At 36.5% G+C, this 19694-nt stretch overlaps 1 long non-coding RNA gene across 1 annotated transcript; it reads left to right on the plus strand.

Moving 5' to 3' along the window:
- Positions 1 to 11204: 11204 nt before the first annotated feature.
- On the plus strand, positions 11205 to 15444 carry LOC137236045 (uncharacterized). The gene is made up of 4 exons (XR_010948229.1): positions 11205 to 11547; positions 11638 to 11856; positions 11924 to 12153; positions 15177 to 15444. It is a non-coding gene; the product is annotated as an uncharacterized lncRNA (long non-coding RNA).
- The last annotated feature ends 4250 nt before the right edge of the window (positions 15445 to 19694 follow it).

A 19694-nucleotide genomic window follows, 5' to 3' on the forward strand; every position in this document is an offset into this window, starting at 1 on the left:
GAATCTACGAAAAGAAAACAATTAACATTTTTAAACATACATTTCCGTAGCAAAAATACGATTTACACATATGGATATGTATGATCGACTGAACAGAAATTATGACAACATAATTTTAGTAAAAACAAAAGAGCGAAAAATATAAATAAAGATAAATCAAAAACTCCCGCGAATATAAACAATTTCATGTACCGCAAGTGTAAACAAAAAACATATGTATACATTACAAAATGTGTCAACAAAAAATAAAATATATATATATATATATATATATATATATGTATGTACGTATTTAATTTATGTATGTTATGCTCTCAGCATTGCTAGAGTTATTGTTATACTCAGTTGAGCAGAGCTCACAGAGTATAATAACTTTGATTGGATAACGGTTGGTTGTACAGGTATGAAGGAATCGAGATAGAGATAGACTTCCATATATCAAAATCATCAGTATCGAAAAAAAATTGATTGAACCATGTCCCTCCGTCCGTCCGTCCGTTAACACGATAACTTGAGTAAATTTTGAGGTATCTTGATGAAATTTGGTATGTAGGTTCCTGGGCACTCATCTCAGATCGCTATTTAAAATGAACGAAATCGGACTATAACCACGATATCGAAAATTTCGAAAAACACAAAAAGTGTGATAATTCATTACCAAAGACGGATAAAGCGATGAAACTTGGTAGGTGAGTTTGACTTATGACGCAGAATAGAAAATTAGTAAAATTTTGGACAATGGGCGTGGCACCGCCCACTTTTAAAAGAAGGTAATTTAAAAGTTTTGCAAGCTGTAATTTGGCAGTTGTTGAAGATTTCATGATGAAATGTGGCAGGAACGTTACTCCTATTACTATATGTATGCTTAATAAAAATTAGCAAAATCGGAGAACGACTACGCCCACTTAAAAAAAAAAAATTTAAGTCAACTTTAACAAAAAATTTAATATCTTTACAGTATATAAGTAAATTATGTCAACATTCAGTAATGATATGGTGCAACAAAATACAAAAATAAAAGAAAATTTCAAAATGGGCGTGGCTCCGCCCTTTTTCATTTAATTTGTCTAGGATACTTTTAATGCCATAAGTCAAACAAAAATTTACCAATCCTTTTGAAATTTTGTATGGGCTTAGATTCTAGGGCGATAACTGTTTTCTGTGAAAAAGGGCGGAATCGGTTGAAGCCACGCGCAGTTTTTATACACAGTCGACCGTCTGTCCTTCCGCTCGGCCGTTAACACGATAACTTGAGCAAAAATCGATATAACTTTACTAAACTCAGTCACGTACTTATCTGAACTCACTATGTATTGGTATAAAAAATGGCCAACACTATGACCACGCCCACTTTTTCGATTTCGAAAATTATGAAAAATTAAAAAAATGCCATAATTCTATACGAAATACGAAAAAAGGGATGAGACATTGTAATTGGATTGGTTTATTGACGCAAAATATAAATTTAAAAAGAAACTTTGTAAAACGGGTGTGACACCTAGCATATTAAGTAGAAGAAAATGAAAAAGTTCTGCAGGGCGAAATCAAAAGCTCTTGGAATCATGGCAAGAATACTGTTCATGGTATTACATATATAAATAAATTAGCGGTACCCGACAGATGATGTTCTGGGTCACCCTGGTTCACATTTTGGTCGATATCTCGAAAACGCCTTCACATATACAACTACCACCACTCCCTTTTAAAACCCTCATTAGTACCTTTAATTTGATACCCATATCGTACAAACAAATTCTAGAGTCACCCCTTGGTCCGCTTTTATGGCGATATCTCGAAAAGGCGTCCACCTATAGAACTAAGGCCCACTCCCTTTTAAAATACTCATGAACAACTTTCATTTGATACCCATATCGTACAAACAAATTCTAGAGTCAACCCTGGTCCACCTTTATGGCGATGTCTCGAAAAGGCGTCCACCTATAGAACTGCGGCCCACTCCCTTTTAAAATACTCTTTAACACCTTTCATTTGATACCCATATCGTACAAACAAATTCTAGAGTCACCCCTTGGTCCCTTTTATGGCGATATCTCGAAAAGGTGTCCACCTATAGAACTAAGGCCCACTCCCTTTTAAAATACTCATGAACAACTTTCATTTGATACCCATATCGTACAAACAAATTCTAGAGTCAACCCTGGTCCACCTTTATGGCGATGTCTCGAAAAGGCGTCCACCTATAGAACTAAGGCCCACTCCCTTTTAAAATACTCATGAACAACTTTCATTTGATACCCATATCGTACAAACAAATTCTAGAGTCAACCCTGGTCCACCTTTATGGCGATGTCTCGAAAAGGCGTCCACCTATAGAACTAAGGCCCACTCCCTTTTAAAACACTCATGAACAACTTTAATTTGATACCCAAATCGTACAAACAAATTCTAGAGTCACCCCTTGGTCCGCTTTTATGGCGATATCTCGAAAAGGCGTCCACCTATAGAACTAAGGCCCACTCCCTTTTAAAATACTCATGAACAACTTTCATTTGATACCCATATCGTACAAACAAATTCTAGAGTCAACCCTGGTCCACCTTTATGTCGATATCGCTAAATGACGTCCACCTATAGAACTCTTAAAATACTCTTTAATTCCTTCCATTTGATACACATATCATACAAACACATTCCAGGGTTACCTAGGTTCATTTTCCTACATCGTGATTTTCCCTTATTTTGTCTCCATAGCTCTCAGCTGAGTATGTAATATTCGGTTACACCCGAACTTAGCCTTCCTTACTTGTTCCAGCTTAAGTTTAGTGAGTGTGCTTAACTGACAGCAGTGTGATGTTGCTGTTTTAAGACCAAATTTCTGTAGGTTTGTGCACAATGGTCTACATCTGATTTAAAATTCATTTTTATATCATTAGGGGTGTTCAAAATGTGTAAGGTTTCTAAAATGAAGCGCTTATTATAATGTTTTTCATGTTCCAGAATGGTTACGTTTTCAAAATCTGGATAGTGTCCCGTGTCTTTGCAATGCGCAGCCAATGCTGTCTTGTTTTCTGGATTATTATTTCTCAATTTAGTATTCGATTTGTGGGCGGAAAGCCTCGTCTTTAGTTTAAGTTTAGTTGTCCCTACATATACTTGTTCGCATACGTGGGACCCGTCGCCGTTGCATGAAATTTTGTACACCACGTTGGATTTCTCATGATTTGGTATTTTGTCCTTTAAATTACTATAAATTGGTCGTAGAGTGTTGTTGTAAGTAAACGCGATTTCATATTTCTCTTTGTCATATAAATTTGAACCCTTGATTCTTTCAGACACTCCTGGGATATATGTCATTGATTTATAAATTTTATCGCCTTTCTCGGTTGTATTATTATTGACGTTCGCTGTGTGATGTTTGTGAATCAGTTTGTTTATAAGGGACCTGGGAAAAGAATTTTGTTCCAGGGTTTTTCTAATTATAGCTATGTTTTTGTTGTGAAACATCTTATCACTTATGTTAAGAACCCTTCTTATAAAATTTTTCGCTGTGTTCAAAATAGTGTTGGGTGCCTGTTTGGAATTATAATTGATAAGTCTACCCGAGGCTGTTTGTTTTTTATACCAATCAATGTATAACTTATTATTATTTTTAATTATTAATGTGTCAAGGTAGGGAAGTCTGTTGTTTTTCTCCATTTCCATAGTAAATCGTATGGATTTGTAATATGTGTTAAGTAGTTTAAGCATGTTTTCCATTTCGCTCGTTTTGACAATGGCAAATAAGTCGTCAACGTATTTGGTTAGCAATCGGGGTTTGCTTTTTGATTCCATCTCGAATCTTGTTAGCAATTCATCTAAAACAATGCCAGCTATCACTGGGGAGGCTGGAGATCCTATTGGCATACCTGATCGTTGTTCGTAAATTTTGTCGTTGTATTTAAAATATATATTGTCCCTCACGCAAAATTTTAATATGTTCATGAATAATTCTTTTGTTAAACATGTGTGCTCTTTAATATCAGTCCACTTGGAGGCAATGATGTCGATAGCCGCATCCACGGGAATGCTGGGAAACAAAGAAACCACGTCAAACGACACCAAACTCTCGTCATCGTAAATGTATGTGTCTTTAACTTTTTCTTTGAACTCTGTGGAATCTTTGACATTGTATTTCGAAGATTTTGTAATATTTTTAAGTATACGGACTACATATTTACACAAGTTATAGGAAGGGGACCCGATGGATGAGCAAATCGGGCGCAACGGTATGCCATCTTTATGGATGCCATCTTTATGGATGCCATCTTTATTATGCCATCGTCAAAACGAGCGAAATGGAAAACATGCTTAAACTACTTAACACATATTACAAATCCATACGATTTACTATGGAAGTGGAGAAAAACAACAGACTTCCCTACCTTGACACATTAATAATTAAAAATAATAATAAGTTATACATTGATTGGTATAAAAAACAAACAGCTTCGGGTAGACTTATCAATTATAATTCCAAACACGCACCCAACACTATTTTGAACACAGCGAAAAATTTTATAAGAAGGGTTCTTAACATAAGTGATAAGATGTTTCACAACAAAAACATAGCTATAATTAGAAAAACCCTGGAACAAAATTCTTTTCCCAGGTCCCTTATAAACAAACTGATTCACAAACATCACACAGCGAACGTCAATAATAATACAACCGAGAAAGGCGATAAAATTTATAAATCAATGACATATATCCCAGGAGTGTCTGAAAGAATCAAGGGTTCAAATTTATATGACAAAGAGAAATATGAAATCGCGTTTACTTACAACAACACTCTACGACCAATTTATAGTAATTTAAAGGACAAAATACCAAATCATGAGAAATCCAACGTGGTGTACAAAATTTCATGCAACGGCGACGGGTCCCACGTATGCGAACAAGTATATGTAGGGACAACTAAACTTAAACAAAAGACGAGGCTTTCCGCCCACAAATCGAATATTAAATTGAGAAATAATAATCCAGAAAACAAGACAGCATTGGCTGCGCATTGCAAAGACACGGGACACTATCCAGATTTTGAAAACGTAACCATTCTGGAACATGAAAAACATTATAATAAGCGCTTCATTTTAGAAACCTTACACATTTTGAACACCCCTAATGATATAAAAATGAATTTTAAATCAGATGTAGACCATTGTGCACAAACCTACAGAAATTTGGTATTAAAACAGCAACATCACGCTGCTGCCAGCTAAGCACACTCACTAAACTTAAGCTGGAACAATAACTCTAGCAATGCTGAGAGCATAACATACATTAAATACGTACATACATACATATATATATATATTTTTAACTTTTGTTGACACATTTTTTAATGTATACATATGTTTTTTGTTTACACTTGCGGTACATGAAATTGTTTATATTCGCGGGAGTTTTTGATTAATATTTATTTATATTTTTCGCTCTTTTGTTTTTACTAAAATTATGTTGTCATAATTTCTGTTCAGTCGATCATACATATCCATATGTGTAAATCGTATTTTTGCTACGGAAATGTATGTTTAAAAATGTTAATTGTTTTCTTTTCGTAGATTCTTGATGATGACTTCAGATTGAAGTCGAAATATCGAAAAATAATGAATACTACTAAAAAAAGAAGTTTAATTCAATAATCTGGCCTAAAGCTCAATCAAAATTATCAAATTATACTAAACAAGGTATTAAATTTACCAATAAAATTGAGATGATTTCGGTATTCAGTAAACGAAAGTCACAAAAACAATTCACCATATCAACGAAATTCACCAAAATGAAAATTTACTCATACATTGAACAAATAATATAGCATTGCATTTTTTAACATATTATTGGGTAGTATTGTGGCTGAGCTTGCTGAAACACCGTTCACAATTTTTATAGAAAATCCCAAAGTGTGTAGGTTCGAATCTCAGCGGCGCCACATAGAGTTCGATGTATTTTTTAAGTATTTTCTGTTTTTTAATTTTTTCTATGCTTATTTTAATTTGAGGAATAAAAAAAATATATTTAAAGCGTTTTTCGCAAATAATTTTCCTACTTTTTCTGAAATTTTCACTTTTGTGAGTGCCCCGGCCCAGATCACAAATTAGTGATTGCTTTTATGAGGTTGGAGACGCGAGACAGCTTACAGAATGGCAAATTGTCTCAAAAGTGATTTTCACCCCAAATATTCTCTAATAGTGACTAGAGACGGCTTACTGAATTCAGCTATTAGCATAGACTTGACTTGGCTTGAGATCTGTCACTTACAGTTCTGTTAAATAAACATTGCATATTACTGATTACTCAAACCTTGCAACACTTAACTTGATTTAGAGGTCTGTTGAATTTTGATTTTCCATGTAAGTTCTAAGTGACGTTTACATTTTGATATGCCATTTGTTTCTTTCCATTTCATTTTGACATTTTGTCAAACAAATTGACATTTATTGATTATGATGCCAGATTGTATGCGCTAAGTGGAGTATAATCGTGGCTAAGTTGCCAAGTTTACGCCAAATCAAGTCAAGTCTATGCTAAGTATCAGTAATGGGCCCTTTAAGCTTTTTAAAACTGTTAAGTTGCGACCGTAATAGGTTTCGGTAATGGTGAATCTCTCTTCTGTTATGTTAAAATTAAAATTAGGTCATTATAAGGGTCTGAAAATAATTGTTATTTTTCAAGAAAAACACCATATCGTCTTTGTCCGGATCGCGGCCACTATTTCTTAACAATTTCCGGATTGTTCGGGATAATTTTGAGATCATTGCGAGACTTTTTTTCAGTAATGATAATTTAGGAAGTCGTTTGGGAACATTCGGAGCTATTTCTGGACTATTTTAAGATGGCTTCGGTATATTTTTGGGATCATTCAATAGTGATTTCGAGATGTTCGGGATTATATCAGCAACTCATAATAATAAATTTAGCATAATTTTGAAAAAAAAAAAATCATTTATAAATACGCATAGTTATGAGGCTCTTATTATTATCAGATATAAAGGAACCATATTTTTTAAATCTACTCAATAAACACACATTTGCAGTTTGAAACAATTTATTACGCAATATTTTTTAAAGTGGCAATTTATTATATTATAAATTGCGTAATAAATTGCCCAAATGGTATAAATTGCTAATTTGGTGTGTGTTTGTATATAGTATAACAGAGCGTATTTTATCGGTAATCGGTTGTTCTCGTTCACTGACCATTTCCTTTATTTTGCTTCTCTGTCAGAAACCCATGGTTCAACTATATGATTGGCTCATCTCTACAGCAACAACATACCTTTGTTCAGGTTGTCAAAATCTGTGTGTTGGTGTTAAGCGAATGGAATGGAGGGAAAATAAGACGCTAAATTAGATGCATTTACTAAAAAAAATAACTTAAAATTTTGTGAAATATTTTTTAATAAAAAATTTAGCACGACGGCAAAAACGAATTGACAATTTGTTTTGGTACATTTTGCGATTGTCATCTCCTTTTGATAATCCCTATGCCAGTGAAAAGAAAAAACTAAAATGATGAAATTTGGCAGAGACGTTACTCCTATTACTATATGTACGCCTAATAAAAATTAGCAAAAGCGGAGAAGGACCACGCCCACTTTTAAAAAAAATTTTTTTTAAAGTAAAATTTTGACAAAAAATTTAATATCTTTACAGTATATAAGTAAATTATGTCAACATTCAACTCCAGTAATGATATGGTGCAACAAAATACAAAAATAAAAGAAAATTTCAAAATGGGCGTGGCTCCGCCCTTTTTCATTTAATTTGTCTAGGATACTTTTAACGCCATAAGTCGAACAAAAATTAACCAATCCTTTTGAAATTTGGTAGGGGCATAGATTTTATGATATTAACTGTTTTCTGTGAAAACGGGCGAAATCGGTTGATGCCACGCCCAGTTTTTATACACAGTCATTCGTCTGTCCTTTCGCATGGCCGTTAACACGATAACTTGAGCAAAAATCGACATATCTTTAATGAACTTAGTTCACGTACTTACTTGAACTCACTTTATCTTGGTATGAAAAATTAAAGAAATCCGACAATGACCACGCCCACTTTTTCGATATCGAAAATTACGAAAAATGAAAAAAATGCCATAATTCTATACCAAATAGGAAAAAAGGGATGAAACATGGTAATTGGATTGGTTTATTGACGCGAAATATAACTTTAGAAAAAACTTTATAAAATGGTTGTGACACCTACCATATTAAGTAGAAGAAAATGAAAAAGTTCTGCAGGGCGAAATAAAAAACCCTTAAAATCTTGACAGGTATTACATATATAAATAAATTAGCGGTATCCAACAGATGATGTTCTGGGTCACCCTGGTCCACATTTTGGTCGATATCTGGAAAACGCCTTCACATATACAACTACCACCACTCCCTTTTAAAACTCTCATTAAAAAATAAAATGTAAGGCGCGATAACCTCCGAAGAGATCTAAGGCCGAGCTTCTCTTCCAATTTGCGTCGTGCTCCTCTTGATTTTCCCTACAAATTGGCCGGACGGGACCTACATGTTTTATGCCGACTCCGAACGGCATCTGCAAGGCAGATGAGTTTTCACTGAGAGCTTTTCATGGCAGAAATACACCCGGAGAGCTTGCCAAACACTGCCGAGGGGCGACCCCGCTTAAAAAAATTGTCTTCTAATTTAAAAACCTTATTTCTAAAATTTTGATGTTGCTTTGCCCGGGGTGCGAACCCAGGGCATACGGTGTGGTAGGCGGAGCACGCTACCATCACACCACGGTGGCCGCCAACTCTCATTAATGCCTTTAATTTGATACCCATATCGTACAAACACATTCTAGAGTCACCCCTGGTCCACCTTTATGGCGATATCTCGAAAAGGCGTCCACCTATAGAACGAAGGTCCACTCCCTTTTAAAAATACTCATTAACACCTTTCATTTGATACCCATATCGTACAAACAAAGTCTATAGTCACCCCTGGTCCACCTTTATTGCGATACCTCGAAAAGGCGTCCACCTATAGAACTAAGGCCCCCTCCCTTTTAAAATACTCATTAACACCTTTCGTTTGATACCCATATTGCACAAACGAATTCTAGAGTCACCCCTGGTCCACCATTAGGGCGGTATCACGAAACGGCGTGTACCAATGGAACTAAGGATTACTCCCTTTTAAAATACTCATTAACAACTTTATTTTGATACCCATATTGTACAAACACATTCTAGAGTCAACCCTGATCCACCTTTATGGCTATATCCCTAAATGGCATCCACCTATAGAACTAAGGCCCACTCCCTCATAAAAAACTCATTAACAGCTTTCATTTGATACCCATATCGTACAAACAACACATTCCAGGGTTATCCTAGGTTCATTTTTCTACATGGTTATTTTCCGTTATGTTGCCACCATAGCTCTCAACTGAGTATGTAATGTTCGGTTACACCCGAACTTAACCTTCCTTACATGTTTTTTTATGAAGAAATGGTGGTAATGTATGATTTTTTCACCCTCAGAAAATCACCAGTTTTGCTGCAATACTACTCGTCGGAATATTCGCTTCATCTATAAGAGCGCATTTCAAAAAATTCGGTGGTGGCGGTTTTGGAGGTGGTTATGCAGGTGCCTTTGCCACAAGCAGTGTTATAAACAGTTATCAACTGGCACCAGTGCAGGTACCGGTACCCATAAAAGTGGCTCATCCAGTTCCAGTGCACGAAATTTTTGCCTGTACCAATTCATATTTCGGCGCCTTAAGTATGGCCTAGCAGTGGTTGTGCGGGTGGTTTTGGTGGGGCAAGCACTTCGGCGTCGGCATCTAGTTTCGGTGCCGGATTTGGTGGTTTCGGCGGCCAAGGGTTAGGAGATTTCGACGGACCAAGCTTTGGAGTTTTTGGTGGCTTTAGACGTCGTTAACAATGTTTACTTATTATACTCAGTTGAGCAGAGCTCACAGAGTATATTAACTTTGATTAGATAACGGTTGGTTGTACAGGTATAAAGGAACCGAGATAGATATAGACTTCCATATATCAAAATCATCAGCATCGAAAAAAAATTGATTGATCCATGGCCGTCCTTCCGTCCGTCCGTTAACACGATAACTTGAGTAAATTTTGAGGTATCTTGATGAAATTTGGTATGTAGGTCCCTGAGTACTCATCTCAGATCGCTATCTAAAATGAATGATATCGGACTATAACCACGCCCACTTTTTCGATATCGAAAATTTCGAAAAACCGAAAAAGTGCGATAATTCATTACCAAAGACAGATAAAGCGATAAAAATAGGTAGGTGGGTTGAACTTATGACGTGGCACCGCCCACTTTAAAAAGAAGGTCATTTAAAATTTTGCAAGCTGTATTTTGGCAGTCGTTGAAGATATCATGATGAAATTTGGCAGGAACGTTACTCCTATTACTATATGTACGCTTAATAAGCAAAATCGGAGAAGGACCACGCCCACTTTTAAAAAAAAATTTTTTAAAGTAAAATTTTAACAAAAAATTTAATATCTTTACAGTATATAAGTAAATTATGTCACCATTCAACTCCAGTAATGATATGGTGCACCAAAATACAAAAATAAAAGAAAATTTAAAAATGGGCGTGGCTCCGCCCTTTTTCATTTAATTTGTCTAGGATACTTTTAATGCCATAAGTCGAACAAAAATTTACCAATCCTTTTGAAATTTGGTAGGGTCATAGATTTGATGACGTTAACTGTTTTCTGTGAAAATGGGCGAAATAGGGACCTCCTCTTTTTCGAGAAAGAATATAGCCAGGAGATCTTTTCCAGACTATTCGCTATCTGAATTCAAAATTTCAACAAAATCTGTTAAGCCGTTTTGGATTTATTGTGTCACAAAGAAAAACATCTCAATTCATAAAGATGGTAAAATATTTTAAATAGAGTATCGAAGTATCGTTAAAAAACAAAAGCTTCAAACAGACAAATAAAAAGTGGGAAAAATATTCCCAACAGCTATAGGAACGAACAATTAAAACAACAAGCTAAGAAGAAAAACGACAATAGCAAAAACGTCTACAGATACAGCAATAAACAAACACAAACATTAGCGGTGTTTTTTAACACGCGTATATACGTTTACGTTTACGGGTAAAAAAAACGGCCATCGACAGTTGCGCAAAGCCATATAAAACATTTGGCAGCACTGCCCCGCAAATGTCAAAATGCCACAAAAACTTGGCAGAACTGTATACGTATACATATTTTTTTGGTTTATTTATGACAGTTCATTAATTATTTCGGAAAACTTTAAAACGCAGAAAAAATTTAATTACTGAGATGTTAATAAAATTCTTACAAGCTCTCGCTTAACCTGGTGTGTAAAAAGGAAAAATTCTTGTGCTTTGTTTAGGCACTTCTAAATGACAGAACACCTTTCTGCGTTGGCGGCTTTCGCCCAAAATAATATTAAGTTATATAGAATCAACGGGATGGCCTAGAAGATTTAATGTGGTCATACCAAATCGCTCCCGATCTGCATCCGGCAAAGGACCAACAAAGTCCATAACGGGGAGCGGGGAGTGTCATCGGTACAACAACAACATTTTTTATGTTCTGCTTTTCATTCATACGTATGTGCATTTTTAAATAATAAAAAAAGTGTTATATTAATTTAATAGATAACATCTCTGCCGGGGTGCGATTCAGCTCTGAATATGCCAAAATAAGAAGAAACCTACAATTAAGTGCAGATTCACGTTTCATTTGCCAAGGATTTACCTGTAAACATGGTACTTTCTACAACCAACATGCTTTGGAATACGGTACCAAACTGGTTGGATGTATTTCCCCAAAAAAAGGGTGGAACTACGCATCTTGGTTTGCCAGTATTTGCTTCGGTAATTTATATTTGTATTGATTAAAAATTGAATTGTAGATAATGTAATGTGAATTAAAATTGAATAGGTAGCCGAAGCAAAAAAGGAACTGATCCGCATGCAACTGTTATTTATGTGCCGCCACCGGGAACTGCTGCTGCTATCCTAGAAGCATTAGAAGCAGAAATTTCTTTGATTGTTTGCCTCACCAAAGGTGTGCCCTAACATGATATGGTTCGCGTTAAACACGCTGTCTTAAGGCAAAATAAATCGCGTCTAGTCAGACCCGATTGTCCAGGAATCATCACACCAGAAAGGGTAAGTAAATTGCCTATTATTTTAAATATATAAACAACATATATGAATTTGTTAGTGATAATTTGTCATGCTTTGGTTGATAATCAACTGAAGAAAGCAAATACCAAAGAGTTCGAAGTTCATGTAAATACCAATTGATTTCTTTAGTTAGCGTTTGGAGAGTAAAATACATATGTATGTATGCATCGAACTGCATAGAAAGGGCGGAATTAATTAATTATGATCAGTAGATTTACAAGATTTTTGTCATTTTCCCTGCGTCGCCATTGTCATTACATTGCGCTAAGAGAGGACATCATCACCTCATTACCCACAGCCAGTTAAAATTTTAGTAAATTTTGCTTTTTTCATTACTGATTCACAACGTGGAAAGTTATATATCGAGCATTCCATGGAGAATGGTAAATTTTAGCAGACTTTCGTATTGCGGTCATTATTAATATTCAAACCCTAGAAGGTTTATTGTAGTCATATCAAAGTTCCCGAGATGATCGGGCTAGTACCTCAATGGTGCTTGTTACCGGAACGTAGATAGATAGCTAATTTATTGAGGATTGCACAGTGACTTGCACATCTCCTTCACAGCACCTCATCCTAGTCGACTTCCTTGATGGACGCTAGCAGTGTTCTTGGCTTGAGGGATTAAATGTGGGAATACTCTGGCCATGGTAAGCCCATGAACTTACCCCCACGTCTTGAGATTGCGTCGCATTCTTGGAGGATATGGCTGTTTGCTGATCGATTACAAAATCGGCATGTGTTATTCGATAGTATGCCCAGGTTCTGTATATAAAGTCTATAATGCCCTGTAAGAACAGCTCTTGGGATTCTTAGGTTATCTTGCGACAGGTCGATTATTGCCCTGTAGCGACTTGTGCTAAAACCTCCAAACAGTATTTTAGATTTTCTGAAACCTGGCGTATTGCTCCAGTGTTCTTCTCTCTTCTCCCTCCTTTCGATGGATGATACAGTTGCTGCCTCTGTTGTTGTTGTTGTAGCAGTGCTTCGCCCCATCCAATAGAAGTGACCGATCACAAATTGTCATCAATATCCTCTAACGGAAGTCCAAGGAAACTTCCTGTTTCAACAGGGGTGGACCATAATGAAAGGGGTGTTAGAGGCGTTGGTTCCACATTACAATTAAAGAGATGGTTGGTGTCATGTGGGGACACATTGCAAGCGTGGCATACATTTTGTATGTCGGGGTTGATTATGGATATGTGAAAGTTTAGCCTGTTACAGTATCCAGAACGAAGTTCAGCCGGAGTGACTCGCGTTTCCCTGGGGAGTATGCGTTCCTCTTCCGCAAGTTTTGGGTACTGTTCTTTGAGTACTGGATTCACCGGGCAATTCCTGTTATAAAGGTCCGACGCCTGTTTGTGGAGTTCACCAAGGACCTGCTTGTGTTTTTTTGTTTCATACGGCTGAGTTCTCAGGTGCCGTATTTCCTCAAACTGCTTACGGAGATGCCTCCTTAAGCCCCTTGGCGGTGTAGGCTCATCAATCAGATGTCTGTTGGGATTCCCAAGTTTCTGGGTTTGCTTGGTTAGCATTTCATTTCTCTCTCTAATGGGGAGTGTTCTGGGGACATAAGAAGACAACCCGTTGCTGTTCTGAGAGCAGTATTTTGGCAGGCCTGTAGCTTCTTCCAGTGAGTAGTTTTTAGGCTTGGCGACCATATAGGGGACGCGTAGCATGCAATCGGCTGGCCAATTGCTTTGTATGTGATAATGAGCGTTTCTTTGTATTTTCCCCAAGTACTACCAGCAAGGGATTTGACGTTTTATTGCGGCTCTGGATTTTCGGTACAATTGTGGCTGCATGCTCACCAAAATGTAGATCCTGATCGAAACTAGAAAGATCGAGGAGATAGCTATTTACCTCAGAAACTAATTCATCCATTGAAGGGCCAGGTCCCATTGCCATAATCGTGCAGTCGCCGGCATAGGAAATGATTGTAACTCCTGGTGGGAAGGGAACCTTGATATGTAGAAATGAGATTAGGCGGGGATTGGACACCATCCTGTGGGACCTCCCAGGGGGTCAGAATATACCCGCGGTAGGTATGCCTGTCGTAAGAGGCGACTAAAATACCAGATTCAAGGGGCTGTACAGCGCAACCCTTCAGGTTGCCAGCGCAATATATAGCTTCTCCGAACCCAAATGTCAACCTCGCCTATCCGCGGCGAATCCTGTTTCACTAACAGACGAGACTCTGGCGACCCCAAGCTCCTCATGGAACTTAGGGGTGGGGAGGGAGGAATGGCCTGATGGTTTAACGTGGCCACATAAGTCGTTCCCGAGATGATCGGGCTAGCACCTTAATGGCGCTGTGTTACCGGAGCGTACCGAATCTTTATCCGGCAATGGACCATCACATCGATAACACTCCACAAAGCCTTCGGGGAGCAACCTTATCTCTACAACAACAACAACCCTCTTTAATTTTCCTTAGCTTTGAGATTTCGTTCCTAAATTGAACCGACGCTTGCTAACCATTCAGATAATTAGCAGTCCATCTGTTTAGAAAGGGGGACATGTGTGAGCCTAATATATATGTATGTCTTGGAGTAGCGTGCTGTGTTTGACTGTGTCAAAAGCTTTTGATAAGTCAAGTGCCGCGAGCACCGTCTTGTGATGGTGATATAGTCTATGCCCCATACAAACCGATGGTTCAGATAAGAAGCTTTTCGTCATTTCTGCCCTATTTTAAAAGCTACAAGTTTAAAATTTCATCAAATACTTACGTATACGTCATATGTTGTTCAGATAAGTGATTCATAGCTATGTCATGCAGACCACAAGAAACGTGAAACTTTGTATTCTCACACAAATTACCTACTTTTTAATTTAATTTTTATCTAAAAATTCGCTTACTTAGTTCAGCTCCGTTCATGAAAGGTATGCCCCGTCCTTCCTTGTTTTAATTGATGTTGAAGACGACAAAGTTAATAGTGCCCTAAAGTCAAAACTACCACTCATTACAATATTGTTATTTTAATAAGTTTTTTTTTCTATTACAGCATCACCGTAACAATAGTTATAATTCAATACGTGTATCCCTACCAGTACGTTGAAGCGACAAGGATATGATGAAAGCAATAAATATCCCTTGTAGGGAGTCTCGAAGGAAAGTTCATCCAGGAATCGAATATAAGCTAATCGCTAAGGACACAATGATTCCACTACCTGGAGTTTTAGAGAACAAAAGTCCCAACACGAGACTTTCTTACTACACTAAAAACCTTTGAATGCCATAAATAATATAAATTGCTGGCTTAATGTATGATTGAAAATCAGAATTAAAATGTATTTATTATATATAATAATCTCGTGCCATGGTTTTACTGGAACAACTCCTTCAGAAATTACTGAACCGAATTTTGTATGTATATATGGTAGGTATGCGAGAACGTAGCTAAATATATTTCATACTTTTGGGTAACCAGGGCCTGGCGATATCTACCTAAATATGGACCCCGGAGACCATACAGCGAGGGTTTATATACCCTTGCTCTGCTCTGGAGATAGAAAGCTATATATAAACCAGAGGGTCCACTAAGGATTTTTGTTTTGTTTTAACGATATGGGTTTCAAACGAAAGATATGAACAAATGATGGTTTTTATTTCAATATCTTATTCTGCTCCGGAGGTATTGGCCTAAACTGGGGTCGAGATTAAAGGTAGACGTAGATGGTAAGGGCAACAGTAGAAACAGAGGCAAACTTAGAAAGGAAAAGGGTAAGAAGACATTAGTGTGATGGAGGGAGACAGAAAATATTAACGTCAGGGTAGGATATTCTCTATTACGGATTCAAAAGCAGGCCTGGCGAATTTCCGATGCGGTCGCCATCTAGAAACAAAAGCTGTAATATTGAACAAACACATCTACCCTATCCACAATTGTCTTTAACTTCATTCGAAAATACCATTCCTAATGTAGTCATTTTTAGCTGATGGATCTTGGTATTAAGGCCGAAAAACGACCTATCGCAAAATAGAATGGTTTCCCAATGGCCCCGGTAACATTGATACAACGCTGAATACTATAACAGAAATAAAATTAAACAGTATGCTGTCTTAAAACAGGTACTGTGTTACACGATTGACAAAAATTAAAATTAATTCATATAATTCATTTAAATTTGCTGACTTCATGTATATCGACTGCTGAGTGGAATACATCGGCTGCCAGTTGGAAAGCGCCCTATTTCAGAACCATGGCATCTTCCAAACAAATTCTGAAACAGGTCGTTTTCGAACTAGCAGTCGAGGTATTCCACTCAGTAGTCTATATATAGTCTTGTTTTTTGTAACAAAAGTAAATTATCAAATTCAAAATATATTTGTCTAAGTACCACAAAATTAAATTCCTCAATTCGATCATTTTAAATTTACATACATCTTTACACACTTTCATCACATAATTCAGTTTAAAAATTCGCTTACTTGCCTAAAATACTAACGATTATTTTTTCTAATACTTAATTTGCCCTTAGCCCTTCGAAATAAATAGACTACAACTAAGTTTTTAAATTCATTGCTTATCACATTTTAAATTCATTGTTGTTTTTTTTTTTAACTTTTTTAATTTTAAAATTCTAAAATACTAACGATTATTTTTTTTTTAAATACTTAATTTACCCTTAGCCCTGAATTTGGAAATAAATAGACTATCACTAAGTTTTTAAATTCATTGTTTTTTTTTTTTTTTAATTTTAAAATTCATTTCCATCTTAATAAAAATTTATCAATTGCTTCAGATTAAGACTTCCGACATTCTACTTGAATTTTTCTTTAAGAAAATTTATGTGAAGTTTCAGAAATCTTAAGAAGAAGCAATTATTTTTTCGATCGTGGTATTTACGCTTTTGTGTACTCAGTGCATCTGTTGTATAAACTTGGGAGAGCGTGAGCCTAACGTGTTGTGAAGCACGTGAAAAATGCTGAAATACATTTAATCAAATTTATTTGCTTAAATATATTAGCAAAAAACTTGTACGTATGTCACACTTACACTTCAATACTTGTGATAAATATCACAGTCATACAACACCTGAAGGCGATTGTAGAAGTATTGAAGTGTAAATGTAACATACGTACAAGTTGTTTACTAATACATTTAAGCAAATGAATTTGATTCAATGTATTTCAGCATTTTTCAGGTGCTTCACAACACGTTAGGCTCACGCTCTCCCATGTTTATACAACAAATGCACTGAGTACACAAAAGCGTGAGATCTTTGGCTTAATGAGCATTTAATTTCTCCGAAATCATACTTATTATATCTTCGTAAAATTGTATTTTCAACTTCAACTTTTTTTCATAATAATTCTCCTTTGCACTCTTTCTTTTTCGGGGATTGCTTGTTCCAATAGTCAAAGGTACTCGGTTGGAGGCTACATAGCACAATGACTCTGGGCTGGAAAATGAGTTTCCATTGGATGATGGTACATCTTCTAAAGGATCGCGATGGCAATTCGACAAACCCCTTGACGTGGAAGCCATATTGCACAGAGACTCTGTGTTCGATGATGAGTTTTGACTGAACAACAGGGTATCAGGAAGTAAACATAACTCTATCAATAAATATAAACAAATATTGTATTTAAGAGAAACTAATAGGTGACCAATTAATGAAATATTTACCAACAGCAGCCAACGAACACTTCTCAGATAATGGCCTTTGCATTCTTGAGCCTAAATTGAGGGTGTGAGAATTTGAGATTATTGGCTCACGGCCAAAATTCTTATCCATTTCTTCCATAAATGGAGCTTGGCAATATGTTGCACCGGTCTGCCTGTTGTTGTCTTTGGCGCTTTTATAAGCGATCAAAACGCATTTCCGCTTCCAACACCTTTATTGTTACAGTGGTATCCTGCAAAATCAATATAAAACATAATCAACCTTTTGAATACAAAATTTAGTAAAATAAACATACCAAAAAGCCTCGTGCAAACATATCTTCCAACACGTTCACGTAGTATGCTCTTTTTCCTGCTATGCTTAAACTCGTCCTTTCGGGCACTATAGTACTGCAACAAAAGAAGCGTGTCCTCCCTCGTCCAACGTTTCCTTGATTCTTTTCTGAAAAAATTTAGTAAATATGAATTATTTAGAATTTTTTATAATATTTACACAAAAATACTTACATTTCTCCTGATGACATTTTGTTTTTTAATTAGGGATGGTAAAACAGACTAAAAAAGTCGACAAAAACTACTTATTGAAACTTGGAAGTACTGATTTTATATTCTACTATTTCATAAGCGACAAAAAAACTTGTCTCTTAGCAGTCTTAAGCGTAAACGGATATACGCGTGTTAAAAAACACGGCTATTATCAAAATAACAAGCACCATCACATTAAAAATAGCATTAACAAGTAAGGAATGTTAAGTTCGGGTGTAACTGAACATTACATGCTCAGTTGAGAGCTATGGTGGCAACATAAGGGAAAATAACCATGTAGGAAAATGAACCGAGGGTAACCCTGGAATGTGTTTGTATGACATGTGTATCAAATGAAAGGTATTAAAAAGTATTTTAAGAGGGAGTGTGCCATAGTTCTATAGGTGGACGCCAATTAGGGATATCGCCATAAAGGTGGATCAGGGTTGACTCTAGAATTTGTTTGTACGATATGGGTATCAAATGAAAGGTGTTAATGAGTATTTTAAAAGGGAGTGATCCTTATTTCCATAGGTGGACGCCGTTTCGTGATATCGCCATAAAGGGGACCAGGGGTGCGTTTGTACTATATGGGTGTCAAATGAAAGGTGTTAATGAGTATTTTAAGAGGGCGTGGGCCTTAGTTCTATATGTGCACGCCTTTTCCAGATATCACCATAAAGGTGGACCAGGGGTGACTCTAGAATTTGTTTGTACTATATGGGTATCAAATGAAAGGTGTTAATGAGTATTTTAAAAGGGAGTGGGCCTTAGTTCTATATGTAGACGCTTTTTCGAGATATCGCCATAAAGGTGGACCAGGGGTAACTCTAGAATTTGTTTGTACTATATGGGTATGAAATGAAAGGTGTTAATGAGTATTTTAAAAGGGAGTGGGCCTTAATTCTATATGTGGACGCCTTTTCGAGATATCGCCAAAGGTGGACCAGGGGTGACTCTAGAATTTGTTTGTACGATATGGGTATCAAATGAAAGATGTTAATGAGTATTTTAAGAGGGCGTTGGCCTCAGTTCTATATGTGGACGCCTTTTCGAGATATCGCCATAAAGGTGGACCAGGGGTGACTCTAGAATTTGTTTGTACTATATGGGTATCAAATGAAAGGTGTTAATGAGTATTTTAAAAGGGAGTGGGCCTTAGTTATATAGGTGGACGCTTTTTCGAGATATCGCCATAAAGGTGGACCAGGGGTGACTCTAGAATTTTTTTGTACTATATGGGTATCAAATGAAAGGTGTTAATGAGTGTTTTAAAAGGGAGTGGGCCTTAGTTCTATGGGTGGACGCCTTTTCGGGATATCGCCATAAACGTGGACCAGGAGTGACTCTAGAATGCATTTGTACAAT

This window comes from Eurosta solidaginis, unplaced genomic scaffold (assembly GCF_040869045.1).
Source record: "Eurosta solidaginis isolate ZX-2024a unplaced genomic scaffold, ASM4086904v1 ctg00001273.1, whole genome shotgun sequence".
NCBI lineage: Eukaryota > Metazoa > Arthropoda > Insecta > Diptera > Tephritidae > Eurosta > Eurosta solidaginis.